Here is a 14,859-nt window from a genome sequence, read left to right on the forward strand (position 1 = left end):
ACAGTGAGAAACCTACTCCAACAAGATCCCACCTCCTAACAATGGCACTTCCTGGGCCTAGCATTCACAAACCATCATCCTGGCAGAGGCAGTGTTTACTTGGTTAAGAATGATGAAACAGAGGTCTATAACACTGCAAAACTGTTCAGGGTAACTCTATTTACCTCATCCTCAGGAGGCAATCCCAGAGCTGAAAGCTTCAACATGTCCACTGAATATAAATTTTTACTCTCCAGATGGAAGTGTTTTGTCTTCGATTACCTAGTATTTTAAAAAATATTTTATGGCATAGTTATCTGAAAATAATCATGATACAAACATTCTATAGCAATCTGAAGTTTTCTGTTCTTAAATCTTCACTAACGCAAGGCTCAGGACCTGGAGTCTGTTGCCGCCAGCAGCAACAGCTGAACCGGGTTCCCCTGTAAGAGAGGCTGAGAATAGGGAAACGGGCAGGAAGAGATGAAGCCTAGACAAAGTTCTCTGATCAAGGCTCGAAGTTTAATAATTTGCTTTCACATATAAAGGGGAAAACACCCCCCAGAGTCTCTTCTCCGTTCAGCCCAGGGGCTGGGCAAGGAGATAGCAGTCCCAAAGGTGTCCAGGCTAGCTCAGCAGGCAGTCCATTCTTCTTAGCTCAGGTAGCAGGCTCCAAGGCGCCAAGGCTGGTAATGCAATGCCTCTCCTAGGTCCTACTGTTGCTTGGTCTATTGTGATAAAAGACTTGCAGGCCTTCTCAGGCCTGGGGGAAGGGCACAGGAGTCAAGGTCACAGTGATTTGTGAGTCTCCTTTTAAAAATAATATTTTTATGTGGCACCGTGATTTTGGGATTTCATTATAGCACATAATTCAGTAGTTCAGTTTCTTTCTATATAGAAATAGGTATTTGATAATATTCATGTCGTAGTAACTTTTCTAGTACTGTACTAAGGTACCATGACCAAAGCAATGCACAGAAGAAAGAATTTATTGGAGGGTACTAGTTTCAGAGGGTAAGTCCATGACCATTATGGCAGGGTACATGGATGCAGGCAAGCAGGCATTCCCTGGTGCAGTAGCTGAGAGCATACCTCTGATCCACAGCACAAGGCAGAGACAAAGAGCTATCTGGGAATATGAGTCTTTTGAAACATCAAAGCCCAACCAAGAGACACACCTCTTCCAACAAGAACACATGCCCTAATCCTCCCCAAACAGTTCTACCAACTGGGAAACCAAGCATTCAAATCCAATAGCCTAAGGGAGTCATTCTCACTTAAATCGCCACAATTCGTATACCATATTGAAATGTGTGTGTTCATGCTTACAACTTCCTCAGATATGTTGGTGGCATCATGTGTCTCCACATGTATGAAGTTCCTCATCTTTGATGAGCTAGCATTAACTCACAATAATATCAGAGCACATTTTCTTCTTCAGTGAAGTCACATAAGTGACTTCTTTTTAAAACATTGTTTAGATTTGCTTTTTATTTTATGTATATGGGCACTTTTCATGGGGGATTACATGCATATTTGACACCTGTGGAGTTCAGTAGAGGGCTTGAGATGTCATGGAATTGGAATTATAGATGGTTGTAAGCCTCCATGTGGGTGCCAGGGACAGAATCCATGTCTTTTGCAAGAGCAAGTACTCTTAACATTTGACCATTTCTGTACCTCTAACAGAGAACTTATTTGTTATGAAGACCTTCAGGAGTTTTAGCCATGCTAAGGGAAGTGCCAACTTACAACGTCCTGAAAATATTCATATGCTTCATGATTTTAAATGAATACAGTGTGGCTTAGCCTGCCAACTCTGTCTTTTCCTCTCAAATTTTATGTTAACAGGAAAATATTTTTTTGTGGACATCTTTGATGATTTTAGAAAGTTGATCATTTATTTTCTATCAGTTTATTAGTTCTCTGAGAATTTTATACAATTGATTTTGATCACATCCTCACCAACCACTCCCAGATACATTCCTCTTTCCCCACCCACCCAACTTTAGATCTTTTCTCTCAAACCCTTGGAGTAGAGTCCAAGGAGTGATTTTTTGAGGAAGGCAGCAAGTTTGTGCTGACCATATACTCCAGTGTGTATAGCATTCTCGGGAGGGTTGTCATCCCACCATGGGCTGCAACAGAAAAGAATAAATATCTGACTCTTTTTCCCCAGTAGCTATGACTCCTTAGCTAGGGGTGGAACTGTGTGTCTCTGTTTCCTCTCCACGCTAGAATTTCTTCTGGCCTGGACCAACAGAGGTGATAATCTTGTGTTTAATGTTAGAGCCCAGGGAAAAGTGGAATAAAATGTCAACATGAACATGCAGGCTCTGACAGTTAGAGTAAGTACAGCCATGCATGTTTTCATGTCTTTTGGTGCCAGGATTTAAAATCCCACAAACAAACAGGATAAACGTAAAAACAGCAGAAAATTGTTTCTTAGCTTTGGACTCTGGGACTTTAACATCAGAGTGCCAGCATGCTGGTATCTGGTGAGATGTTACCTAGGTCAATGACTGCTGGCTTATGGTTTCATCTTATGCTATGGAAGGGTCAGTGAGTTGTCTGGGGAGCATTTTGTAAGAACAGCAATTCTAGCCACAAGACCTAGGCACCTGCCACTTGAACATCTCATGAAAGGCTGTGGAGTAGAGTCCAAGGAGTGTTTTTTTGAGGAAGGCAAACGTTTCTCCATTGCAGTAAGTGTTTGTGATCTTAGACTCAATCTCAGAGCCATGGATCTGACTGAGTTGGAGACTTGCTATTTACATATCTTTTCACAAAGTTCACAAAGGACTGGGGATTCAGGGGACAACCCAGGTGGATGCCATCAACAGTGGCACAGTTGTGATAGAGAAGTTATTTCTATCACCATCATTGGTCCATGCCAGATAGAAGGGGACACATGGTTCCATTTCTAGCTAAGGAATCATAGCTACTGGTGAGGGTGTGGTGGGAGGGTGGAGTCAAGGTTTTATTTTTTAATGTTACAGCCCCTAGTGGGATGACCACTGGCCAGTGAATGTTATACACCCAAGAGTGTATGGGCAGCATCAACTGTACTTAGTGCCTTGTCTGGATGATGCAGTGACAACTCTGGCCCTGCATGAGAACTCAGCATCTGTGCAGCAGGCAGCTGACCACTATAGTGAGCAGAAGGCCCAGCAAGTGAGGCTTCCCACAAACACCCTCCAGGAGTTGCTGATGCTTAAACAGACTGTGGGAAGGGAGCCATTGCTGTCTTCTTAGTTGTGAATAAACCACGTTTTAAATTCTTGACTTATTCCAAGTCTTAATATACCAGAATACGCTTCTCATGATAAGTAGTCAAAGTGACTTTTCTACTGGGTTCTTTGAAAGTTCCGTTGTCGTTTTTTTCCTTTGGCCACATTGATGTACATTTTCTTTTATTTTTTTTTTTTGTTTTTTTTTTGTTTTTTTTTTTTGTTTTTTTGTTTTTTTTTTTTTTTTGTTTTTTTTTTTTTTTTTTTTTTTTTTTTTTTTTTGAGACAGGGTTTTTCTGTGTAGCCCTGGCTGTCCTGGAACTCACTCTGTAGACCAGGCTGGCCTCAAACTCAGAAATCTGCCTGCCTCTGCCTCCCAAGTGCTGGGATTAAAGGCGTGCACTGCCACCACTGCCTGGCGGCTGTACATTTTCCATGCAGGAATCAGTAGCAAATAAGGAGGGGATTTGTATAGAAGAATGAAGAGACATCTGTGAACACTGAGGAAGAGCTGGATCAACTTCAGGGCTCTAACAGAAAGTATTCAGCCCCGATGGTTTCAGTGTCTGGAGGTCATGAGGGAGAAGATTGAGCAGGACTATTGGAGGGTGTTCAAGAAAGGAGTGAAGGTAAAGAGCAGGGAGCACGGGAGAGGAGTGAGGGTGAGAAGCAGGGAGCACTGGAGAGGAGTGAGGGTGAGGAGCAGGGAGCACTGGAGAGGAGTGAGGGTGAGAAGCAGGGAGCACGGGAGAGGAGTGAGGGTGAGGAGCAGGGAGCACGGGAGAGGAGTGAGGGTGAGGAGCAGGGAGCACGGGAGAGGAGTGAGGGTGAGGAGCAGGGAGCACGGGAGAGGAGTGAGGGTGAGGAGCAGGGAGCACAGAAGCTCCGAGGTGAGCATGAGGAGGTGTCTGATGGTATGGGCACACTGCAGCACTTGAAAAACACGAGGAAACTAAGTGCTTTAGCCCTTTTTCAGCTTTGGGAACCAAACTCAGGGACCTGCAAAGATGATCTATTAAGCCACCCCAGATTGACCTTTCATGTATGTGCATGTGTGTGCACTGTAATGTATACATGTGCACACATGCACGTGCGGGTGTGCATGTCTGTGCACTGTAATGTATGTGCATGTGTGTGCACATGTATGCATGTATGTGTGTGCATGTTCATGCTTGGGTGTGCAGCAGACCTGTCTACATGCAATTTAATATAGAAAGACTTTAAGAGTGCCCTACATACACCTGTCATGAAATCGTGAATCTGGGGGTTTGACCTATGAGGATTCACCCTCCAAACTGAATGCACTTCCAGCTTAGCAGGGTTGCTGTGCAGCCAGAGAGACAACTCGGACAAAGCTCAGCCCCTGAAAGGCATTTCCTGGAACAGGAATCTAATGGAAACTGAAAGCAGCTGAGCTCTTCAGTAACAGGCATTTCTAGGAACTCGGTTGCTTTTTTTGTTACCAAAATAAGAAAGTGATTTTTTAAGGCTCCAAAGATGTATCCAACTACAAAATTAAAGTACAAAGACATTTAAACTACTTACTCCTGTTCTTGTTTCTTAAAAGTCTCTCTCCTCTCTGTCTCTGTCTCTGTCTCTCTCTTTCTCTCTCTCAGTTTTGAGTCTTTCTGACTGTCTCTCTTTGTGTATGTGTGTGCATGCTGTGTGCATACATGTTTGTATGACTGAGTGCATGTTCATGTGTGTAAGTGCAGTTACATGTGTGCCACACTGTGGTGGAGGTCCTTGCTCTCCATGCTGTGTGAGGCAGGGTACCTCTTTTGTTTCCAGTCTTTTCCTGTCTCTATCACATACCTTGCCACACTTGCACCGAGACTGCATATGCACACTACATGACTTTCACATGGGGATCTAAACTCAGGTCCTCAGGCTTGAACGGGCAGGGATCTACAAACTGAGCTATGTGTCCACACACCCAGTACTTTTGCAGAGGGCTTTTAGGCACTGCATTTCCTCGATTCCATACCTGTGTGTCACAGTCTAGAAAGGCTTCCTGGCATGGACGGTGGTTTTGGCTGCAAACTTTATCGAAGTCTCACAACTTGTCAGTGTGACTCTTCAGTGTCCGCTGTCTTCCTGACCTCCATAGAGCATGGCCTCACAGGGCTTCCAAAGTCAGTGTGGCAGTGTGATTTGCAACTATCCATGTAATCGCACAGTCTCCATGTCATCTGCCATAGAATATCTCCTGGGGAAAACACAGTAAAAAGGCAAAACCAGAAGCTTATTGTTTGAAGACACAATGAAAATTCTTGATAAAAAGGGTTGTAAAAAGATACGTATAAAATCTCTCGACATACCTTCGGAGCAGGGCAGGGGCATAAATAAGAATATAAACAAAGAAACCCTAACAATGAGAGGATGATGCCAAAGTCCCATTAGAGAATGTTTCCATGATTGACAATAGTGAGAGAATAAAGTAGAGAGTGTGTAGCCGAGTGTAAGGCGTGAGCCTGTGGCTTCCCTCAATTGTGATAGTCAGAGTCTTTAGAAAATTTGATGTTCTAGACCTTCAGTGGGATTCCCACACTTGTCTTTGAGTTTTGGGGTCTCCCATTTGGGGGTGGGGTTCCCACAAAGTGCTGAACCCAGTTCTGTGTCAGTTGAAGCTACTGTTCTCAAGCCCAGGGCCACACTCATGAGCACAAGGTTCCTGCTGCAGTAGGCTTCAGATTGGGGCCCAGCAGCTTCTGAGTCTGCCTTTGAGCTCACTAAAGCACCACAGGAAAATGAGGGAGCCTTTGATTTACCTTTTCTTTTGGTGGACATGTACTTTGAGACTGGATGCTCAAGTTAGAGATGACTTGGTCTCAGTCAATGAATGAGTCCATAGGAAACAAGTGTGTTAGTGGAGCTCTGAGAGCAACACCCTGAAGGCAAGCCCACGACAGGGATGCTGGACTCTGCTTGGAACTGGTTCTGTATGTGGGGTGAAGTTGCCCATTGTGGGGAAAAAGTGCTTTGTTAGTCTTTTTGTGTTCTCACAGAAGTCCTTAGAAATAAACCAGAATAGGAAAAGAAAAAAATAAAATAAAAGAGAAGAAAAGAAAAAGCACCACACACATACATATATCAAACATGCACACACACACACACACACACACACACACACACACACACACACCCCAACCCAATAAAGACAAAATTTAAAAACAAACAAGGCAACAGGAGGCAAAATGTCTATACAAACACCACTGATCTCCTTTTGTGCTGACCATCATGCACTGGGCGTGGGTCTTACCCATACATGTAGTTTATTACCCACTGACTCCTTTGGAGAAAACAGATTTTTTCTTTTGCAAACAATTGTCAATTGGAGATACCTCCTTGGTTAGGTATGTATCCTGTGTTCACATCCCATCTCAGCACTGGGATCCCCACTGATATGTACAGGCACAGGTCCTGTGAACGCTGCCATAGTCCCTGTGAGTTTACATGTGTGTCAGTCTTGTGTCTGAAAGCCTTTTGTTTCCTGATGTCTTCCATCACTTCTGGATCTCACAATCTTTCTGCCTCCTTTTCCACATAGCTCCCTGAACCCTGAGGAGAGGGCTTTGATAAAGATGTCCCATTTAAGACTGAGAGTTCCAAAGTCTCTCACTGTCTGCACATTGCCCAGTTGTAGGTCTCTGTGTTGATTTCCATCTACTGCAAGAGGAAGTCCTACTGATGTGTCCTGAACAAAACACCAATCCACGGGTAAAGTAATGCCATAAGGAGTCACTTTATTGCTTTGTTCTTCTGTCCAGAGCATCAGTATGTGATATTACCCTAGGCCGATGGCATAACAATTTAGGGCCTTGGTCTCTTTAGTAATGCCATGTGAAGGTTCCATCTCATGGAGTAGGCCTTAAATTCAATGAAAAAGTGAATGGTTACTTCTAAGTACACAACCCACAGTATTGTAGTCATGACTATTGATATTATTATATTATTGATATTAACTCAACACGGATATCGAAAAATCTGGGGATGTGCTGAATGCTGAATGTGAACCTTCCTACTTCTCAGCTGGGAGTTAGTAGTGCTCTGTGAGAAGGATGATGGTCCGTGCTGAGTTACAAGTCAGTCGTGTAGCCACAGAAAGGAAAGTGACCCAATTAAAAACCTACAAAAGTAAAATAATGGTGGAGGCATAGGGGGAGAGAGAGGAAAAGACAGAGAGACACAGAGAGAGAGACACAGAGAGAGGTAGAGTTCAGAAAGATAAAGAGAGAGACACGCAGAGACACAGAGATGAAGAGACACAGAGAGAGACAGAGACACAACGACAGAGACACAGAGAAAGAGACAGAGGCACACACACAGAGGGAGGAAGGGAGAGACAGAGAGAGAGAGACAGAAACAGAGACAGAGGCACACATAAACACACACAGAGACAGAGAGAGACTCAGAGAGAGACAGAGACAGAGGCACACAGACAAGGGGTGAGAGAGAGGATGAGGAAGAGGAGGAAGAAGAAGAGGAGGAGGAAGAGGAGGAGGAAGAGGGGAAGAGGATGAAGAGGAGGAAGAGGAGGAAGAGGAGGAAGAGGAGGAAGAGGAGGAAGAGGAGGAAGAGGAGGAGGGAAAACATTTTAGTGCCACATCACAGATCTGGGTTTAGAGGAAACCTGCTCCAGACTCTTGTTCCTAAGATGATGGAGTGCACTGGAGACATGGGTAGAAACAGACATGGAGCAGATTATAAAGAGAGCAGAAGCACTCCCAGGAAAGGAGTGGGCAGGGAGGCAGGAAAGACCTCCGACTCCCGGACCATGAGCTATCTGGCTCTTTGGATAGCCTTTGTGGAGCAGCTGCCTCTGTCAGAAGTAGTCCAAGATCTTTTCTCACCAGTGCTCAGCCTTCCTCTGGAAGTTGGCTTCCCTCATTTGCTGATCTTGATGGCTCAACCTCTTGTCCCAGTTCTGCCACAGCTGGGATCCAGGACTACACTGAAAGGCAACTGTGAGCTGGGCACAAGCAAGGGAATTTTTCTACTTCCTCACTGCCCATTGCCCCCTGCTCTTGCCACCATGCTTTTCTGCCATGAAGGACTGTAACCTTGGAACTGTGAGTCAAAATAAATCATCCCTTAAGATACCAGTGTTCTCAGAGAGAACACAAGTAAATCACACAGTTCATTGTGTCTGAACTGCCAAAAAGCTCTCTCCGTGTGTTACAAACTTCATCTACTTTCCACCAAGCCTGATATTGTGAGCCGTACTTGGGACTTATGATAGGAGGAGGGAAGTAACTTCTGCAGTAGTGGTCTTCTGCTCTGAAGTGCACAGCACATGTACACACACCACCTGGCAACCTGTGTAATCTTTGTACTTACTGAATGTGCAGTTAGGGAGCTACTCAGACATAAGCAGGTTTGGGGGCACTGAGAATGGGATCTCCTATGATCAGCTTTGGGCCTTTTCTCTCTCATTTTAAGGAAAGAGTGTCTCTTGCTTCCACATGTCTGTTTAGAATTTAAAATACCATGGCAACTGAGGAAAGGTACCACAGTTTCCATCATAAGAATTTCAAACACCAGGGCAGAGAGGGAAGAAGTAGCATGATTAACCATACTTATGTTGAAAATACCTTAGGAAAGGGAGGCATGTGGAAGTGGCAGGTGTGGAGAAAGCAGGTGTGGAGGAGGAAGGTGTAGAGGAGGCAGGTGTAGAAGAGACAGGTGTGGAGAAGGCAGATGTGGAGAAGACAGGTGTGGAGGAGGCAGGTGTGGAGAAGACAGGTGTGGAGGAGGCAGGTGTGGAGGAGCAGGTGTGGCGATGGCAGGTGTGGAGGTGACAGGTATGGAGGAGACAGGTGTGGGGAAGACAGGTGTGGAGGAGACAGGTGTGGATATGGCAGGTGTGGAGGTGGCAGGTGTGGAGGTGACAGCTGTGGAAGTGGCAGGTGTGGTGGAGGCAGGTGTAGAGGTGACATGTGTGGAGGAGGCAGGTGTGGTGGAGGCAGGTGTAGAGGTGGCTGGTGTAGGGGAGGCAGGTGTGGAAGAGACAGGTGTGGAGGAGACAGGTGTGGAAGAAGCAGGTGTGGAGGAGGCAGGTGTGGTGATGGCAGGTGTGGAGGAGGAAGGTGTAGAGGTGACATGTGTGAAGGAGACAGGTGTGGAGGAGGCAGGTGTGGAGGAAACAGGTGTGGAGAAGGCAGATGGCAGGTATGGAGGAGGCAGGTATGGAAGAAGCAGGTGTGGAGGTGACAGTTGTGGAAATGGCAGGCACAGAGGTGGCAGGTGTGAAGGTGACATGTGTGGAAGTGGCAGATGTAGAGGTGTCAGGTATGGAGGTGGCAGGTGTGGAGGTGACAAGTGTGGAGGAGGCAGGTGTGGAGGTGTCAGGTATGGAGGTGGCAGGTGTGGAGGTGTCAGGTACGGAGGAGGCAGGTGTGGAGATGGCAGGTGTGGAGAAGGCATGTTTGGAGGTGACAGGTATGGAAGAGTCAGGTGTGGAAGTGACAGGTGTGAGGATAGCAGGGTTTGGTGAAGCCTAGTAGGAAAGGTTATTTCTTCTTGACAAAGCATGTGTATGTTATAGATTTATTTTTCATTTATTTCAAAATTATTATCATCTGCTCTATTACCTGAGTTTTGCTTAGAACAATTAGACTTAGGGTACTATCATTAACCTTTGGGGCAGAGATGACATTCTTAAGGTCTCCAAAGAGTATAGTATTACAAAGACATGCTATTGTGTCTGTCCTTAAGAGTTCATCCAAATAAACCTGTCAAATCAGCAATAGAACCTCAGAAAGTATAACTCTTTCTTTCCCTTCTTTGTTGTTGTTTTTTTTTTTTCCATGGGTACCAGTCCAAATCCCTAGTCTGCTGCCCTGATGTGAGACACTGGGCATGCACATTCATTCTCTCTCTCTGTCTCTCTGTCTGTCTCTCTGTCTCTGTCTCTCTGTCTCTCTGTCTCTCTGTCTCTCTGTCTCTCTGTCTCTCTCTCTCTCTCTCTCTCTCTCTGTCTCTCTCTCTCTCTCTCTCTGTCTCTCTGTCTGTCTGTCTGTCTGTCTCTCTCTCTCCCTGAAGAAACATCCCTCTCCCATTTGGGGTTATAGATGTCCACTGTTGGTTTTCCTTGCTTTCTTGGTCCACGACCGGAAAGCATGACCCACTCTCCTTTCTCTTGATGTGATCTTTGTCTTCTGTGTAGCTGATGAGGTTTGCAGTTTGTCTGCCCGATTACTCTGGAACACCAATAAAGTTGTCTTCACGTTTGTCCCTAAGCCTGTTCGTGATTTCCTTTATGTGAAAGATTTAAGAACCCACAAAAGGGACCCTGTATGACTGGGCCATCCTACTACCAAGGAAATAAATTTTATTCATGTGAATGCAGCTGCAGTTGGTATCTGTTGGCATTTCTTCTATGCTCTGCCCAAGAGTTACCTAGCAACAGCCAGGTAGGCCTGGCTTGCTATAAAAGGGACTGACTGGCCTCTCTGATTTTCTCTGACTCTCTGATCCCTTTTGCTTGCTATCCCTGACTCCTTTCTCCCTCTCTCCTCTTGCCCCTACCCCTCTCTCTCCATGTGTTCCCTGGCCAGCCTCTTCCCCCTTCTCACTCAGCCTTTCTCTCTCTCTCTCTCTCTCTCTCTCTCTCTCTCTCTCTCTCTCTCTCTCTCTCTGTATGTATGTGTGGTATGTATGTGTCCTCTGTTTCCTCACTTTCCCTGCCTCTACTCCCCTCTCAACTCTCCTTCCCATCCCTCCAAATAAACTCTGTTCTATACTAGACCCCTCCTATGGCTGGTACCTAGGGGTTGGAGAGGGATGTCTCATGTTGGGCCTGCTGAGGTACTCCCTTCCCACCACACCATACTGTGCTCTATAAAACATATCCTTGGCTTTATAAAACACATCAGTATCTGCTTTCAAACCAATGAAAATATCACCCTATTTCAAAAGAGATAAAATAAACCATGCTTTAAAAATTACCAAAAATGTCTAAATTATTTTTCTGCAACTATGGAATACTTCTGTGAAAGTCTGGCAAGAACACCCAAGCCTTCCATCTGACATCATTGTGGCAATCCCCTTAACAGTGTAGCCTCAACTTATTTTGTCGTTTCTGTTTGCTTTGTGGGTTAGAAAACTCTGTTGGTTCTCTGAGTAGGAGAGAACAGGGAGGAGAAGGGAGTTCCCAGTCTTTATCAGAAACAAACACAGCTCAGTGAGGGAATAACGGTCACCATTCTTGCCAAGCCCTCTCAGAAGCAGCTTGCTATCACTTTTAAAACACCTTGGTACACTTCTTTATTCCTGAAACGGGTTCTACACACTATGTGTACAAACTCATAACCTAGTGGACAGTTACTTTTCTCTTACATTCTGAGCACGTCTGAGAGAACTGGGTAGGACAAGGATGAAAAAAATTTCCCTTTTATTGAAAATAAATTTATTTCTCTAACGTAATGTACACTAATTCCAGTTTCCCGTCCCCAAACTCCTCATTTCCCCTCCCATTAGAAACAAACAGGCTTCTAGGGAACAATAATAAAATAAAATAAGATACAACAAAAAGTAGCACATCAGAATAAAACAAAACAAACAGAAGGGAGGAAAAGACCAAGAGAAGGTACAGAACTCCTTCCCATGTCCTGGAACCCTGCGAGAGCAGGCTTTCTCTCCAGCTGTGCACTCTGCTGCTGAAGTAAGATGAGGCATGGGTAGGAAGAGACTGTTTTGATTTAGTTTTAAAATATTCTATCCAGGATAGAAGGCAGCCAAGCCTGGGATAGTCTTGTCAGAGGTTAGATTGTCATATTATCAGACAAGCAGGGTTGCTCATCCACCATCGAAAGGTTCATTCACTGTCTGGTTACATTTGCCCCCTGAGGATGAAAGGCCAGCATCCTTAGGGACTAATTGAGAGGTGAAAATAACCTCCCAACTCTTTCTCTGCCATCGCTGTATTTGAACCTCTTGGGGTCCCGATTGCTGCTCAATTTACTCCTTTCTTTGTAAAACCTGACAGAGCCTTTCCCATTTAAGGCCTGGAGGATTTAAGAGTGATGCTGGAACCATTTGCCTGAGGAAGAGTGAGGAATGAGCTGCTGTGTAAGAGCCAACACTGATACATTCAGAACAAATGAGAAAGAAAAGGAGAAGGTCAGCCCCTAAGAGAAGCTTCCTGAGGCAGGTGGGCTGTGAGCTGCAGTGCAGCCTGAGGGAGGGTGGGTCTCCTTAGAGACTGTCCTCACACCCTGCGTGAGTTTGCATGGCACTTTATGTTTTTTTTTTTTTTTTTTTTTTTTTCCCCTTTCACGTTTGGTTCTGTCTCTGATTTCTTACCTCTACACAAGCCTTAGCAGGTCCATCATTCTTAGAGATTTCCACTGAGCTACTTAAAAACATTTCCCCCACCCCTCTCTTTCTCCAAACAGACCCAAATGGTACAAAATAAGGGAAGCCCACGTAAGAATAAAAAATGAAAACAGCTTAAATCGTCGCTTAAAAGGTTGATTTTCTTCCAGAAGCCCCACCCCAGCATCTCAGCACCTTCTCTCCTGTTTCTTCTGTTGCTACTTCTTTTTATTTATTTTTATTTTCATTTTTTCACCATACTGTCCCCCACCTACCCCCGTGAAAATTCAATCGTTTCCTTTGAAAAAAATATTTTATATTATTTAAGCATGTGTGCCTGAGAGTATGCATGTGTACCACATGGGTACAGGTGTCCACAGAAGTGAGCAGTGGGTATCAAAGCTATTGGAAATGAGGGTGTAAGGCACTTGAGAGCCACGGGTGCTGGGAACAAAACCCAGGTCTTTTACAATAACAACAAGTGCTCTTAACCTCTGAGCCCTCTCTCCACACTAGCCCCACCCTCTTTTTCAAGCCAGTAGTTGGCACTGATGGAAACACATATTTATGTATTTATTTACTCCTGGATTGTAGGGTCTGTAAGGGGGTGGAACTAATGTCATTTGCTACTTCTTTTTATTTATTTTTTATTTTCATTTTTTGAATTTTCAGAAACTTTAGCAATACTAACAGATCACTTGTTACCAGGTTCAGTGGGTAAAATATCTTTCCCTAAATGTTAGAAATTCCAGACCACACCACCTCTTCCCCTGCAGACAAAGTAACATCTTAGACATGGCCCCAGAGAGCCATATGCCAGAACCCATGAGTATCATCTCGAACAATGAGGCACAGCTAGTGACCAGTCAGGAACCCTGGAGATCTTGTCTGCCATTCTGCAGCCCCTGGTGGTGGGGGCAATCTTGAACCTCTACCACACAGGCAAATCCTACTTGATGAGCAAGCTGGCTGGGAAAAGATATGGTTAGGACCACCAGGCAGGTCTTCCTGAGTCCCATCTCCTGACCCACATGGCAAGCCTGGGGTGTGAGGAGACACATTTTGGGCAGGGCTGGAATTTGAAAGCTGGTGTGTGTGCCTCAGCCGCTGTTAATGTTTCTTGATAGATGAAGGGATGTTTTCTATCTAAGACTGCACATCTGTTTATTTCTTAACAGCTTCCTGGAAAAGCAAAACAAGTTCTCCTGATAGTGAGTAGGACAGATGAAATAATTCCATGCACTAACTATCAAACTTTTAGTAGTGTGATACTGCCTGTGCCCAGCTGCCCTTGAGGGTGGGAGGTAAGGTGGCAGGGAAGTCAACCACTCAGACTCCAGGAGTAAGTGAGAAACTGCAGCAAGCTCCTTAAAACCCTCCACCTGAGCCGCATTGGTCCCAAGAAAGCATGTCTTCTGAACAGCAGTTCCTGATTGGCTGGCATTGTCTGCACCAGCAATCCTTGGTCTCTCAGGCAGTCCTCAATTAGGTCCTCCTGAAGGAGATGCTTTTGTGGCTTAGCAGGCTCTGGCATTTACATAGAGGTGGCCCTGCTGTTCCTGCTACAGTGTGATATGCTACTTTTAAAAGGATCAGTTCTGTGCTTACTTTTTGCCCATCCCTCTGTTGCTGGTTGGGTTATTACTTGTGGCTCTGACTGCCTCCATCTTGTCTCCTGCACATACCAGCTTAGTCATTAAGGGAACACTGGATTCCAGACCCGTCCTTCATGGATGCTTTGCTTTTCAGTTTGTTGTTGTTGTTCAATCAGCACTGCAGCCTCACTGCAGAGGCCTCTGCGCAGCACCTTAGTATACAATATCATGGACAAAACTGGTCAGGGGCTATGAAGCTACTATGCTACTCTAATTGGTCAGGAGACTGTCCACCTACTCCTGTGTCCTTTTGTGGTCCAGGATGGCACCACACTAGTGAGAGCAAACCGCCTGTGCATCTATGACACCTTGTGGACTCCTAAGATGCCTTATTCAGTGAAGTGTTTGTTATGGAAGCACGGGACATCAATTTGGATCTGCAGTAAAAAGCTGGGCACAGCAGTGTGTGTGCCTGTAATCCCAAGGCTGGGGTGGGGTCAGAGACAGGAAGGCCCCTGAAGCTCACTAGTCAGCTAGTATAGCAAAGCAGTGAGTTCAGTGGGTACTACACACACATGGTGCACTTGCATGCATATGGACAAACATCCAAATAAATAAAAATAAAAAGAGAGAATGAATCTCTAAACAAAGGGAATGAGAGCACACTGTAAAGACAGGGCTGCCAAGAGATGGCAGGCAATTTTCAGAGCAGTTCACTGAGGGAGGAATCTTTTCTG

The sequence above is a fragment of the Arvicanthis niloticus genome, chromosome 7 (genome assembly GCF_011762505.2).
Source record: "Arvicanthis niloticus isolate mArvNil1 chromosome 7, mArvNil1.pat.X, whole genome shotgun sequence".
In the NCBI taxonomy this organism is placed as follows: Eukaryota; Metazoa; Chordata; class Mammalia; order Rodentia; family Muridae; genus Arvicanthis; species Arvicanthis niloticus.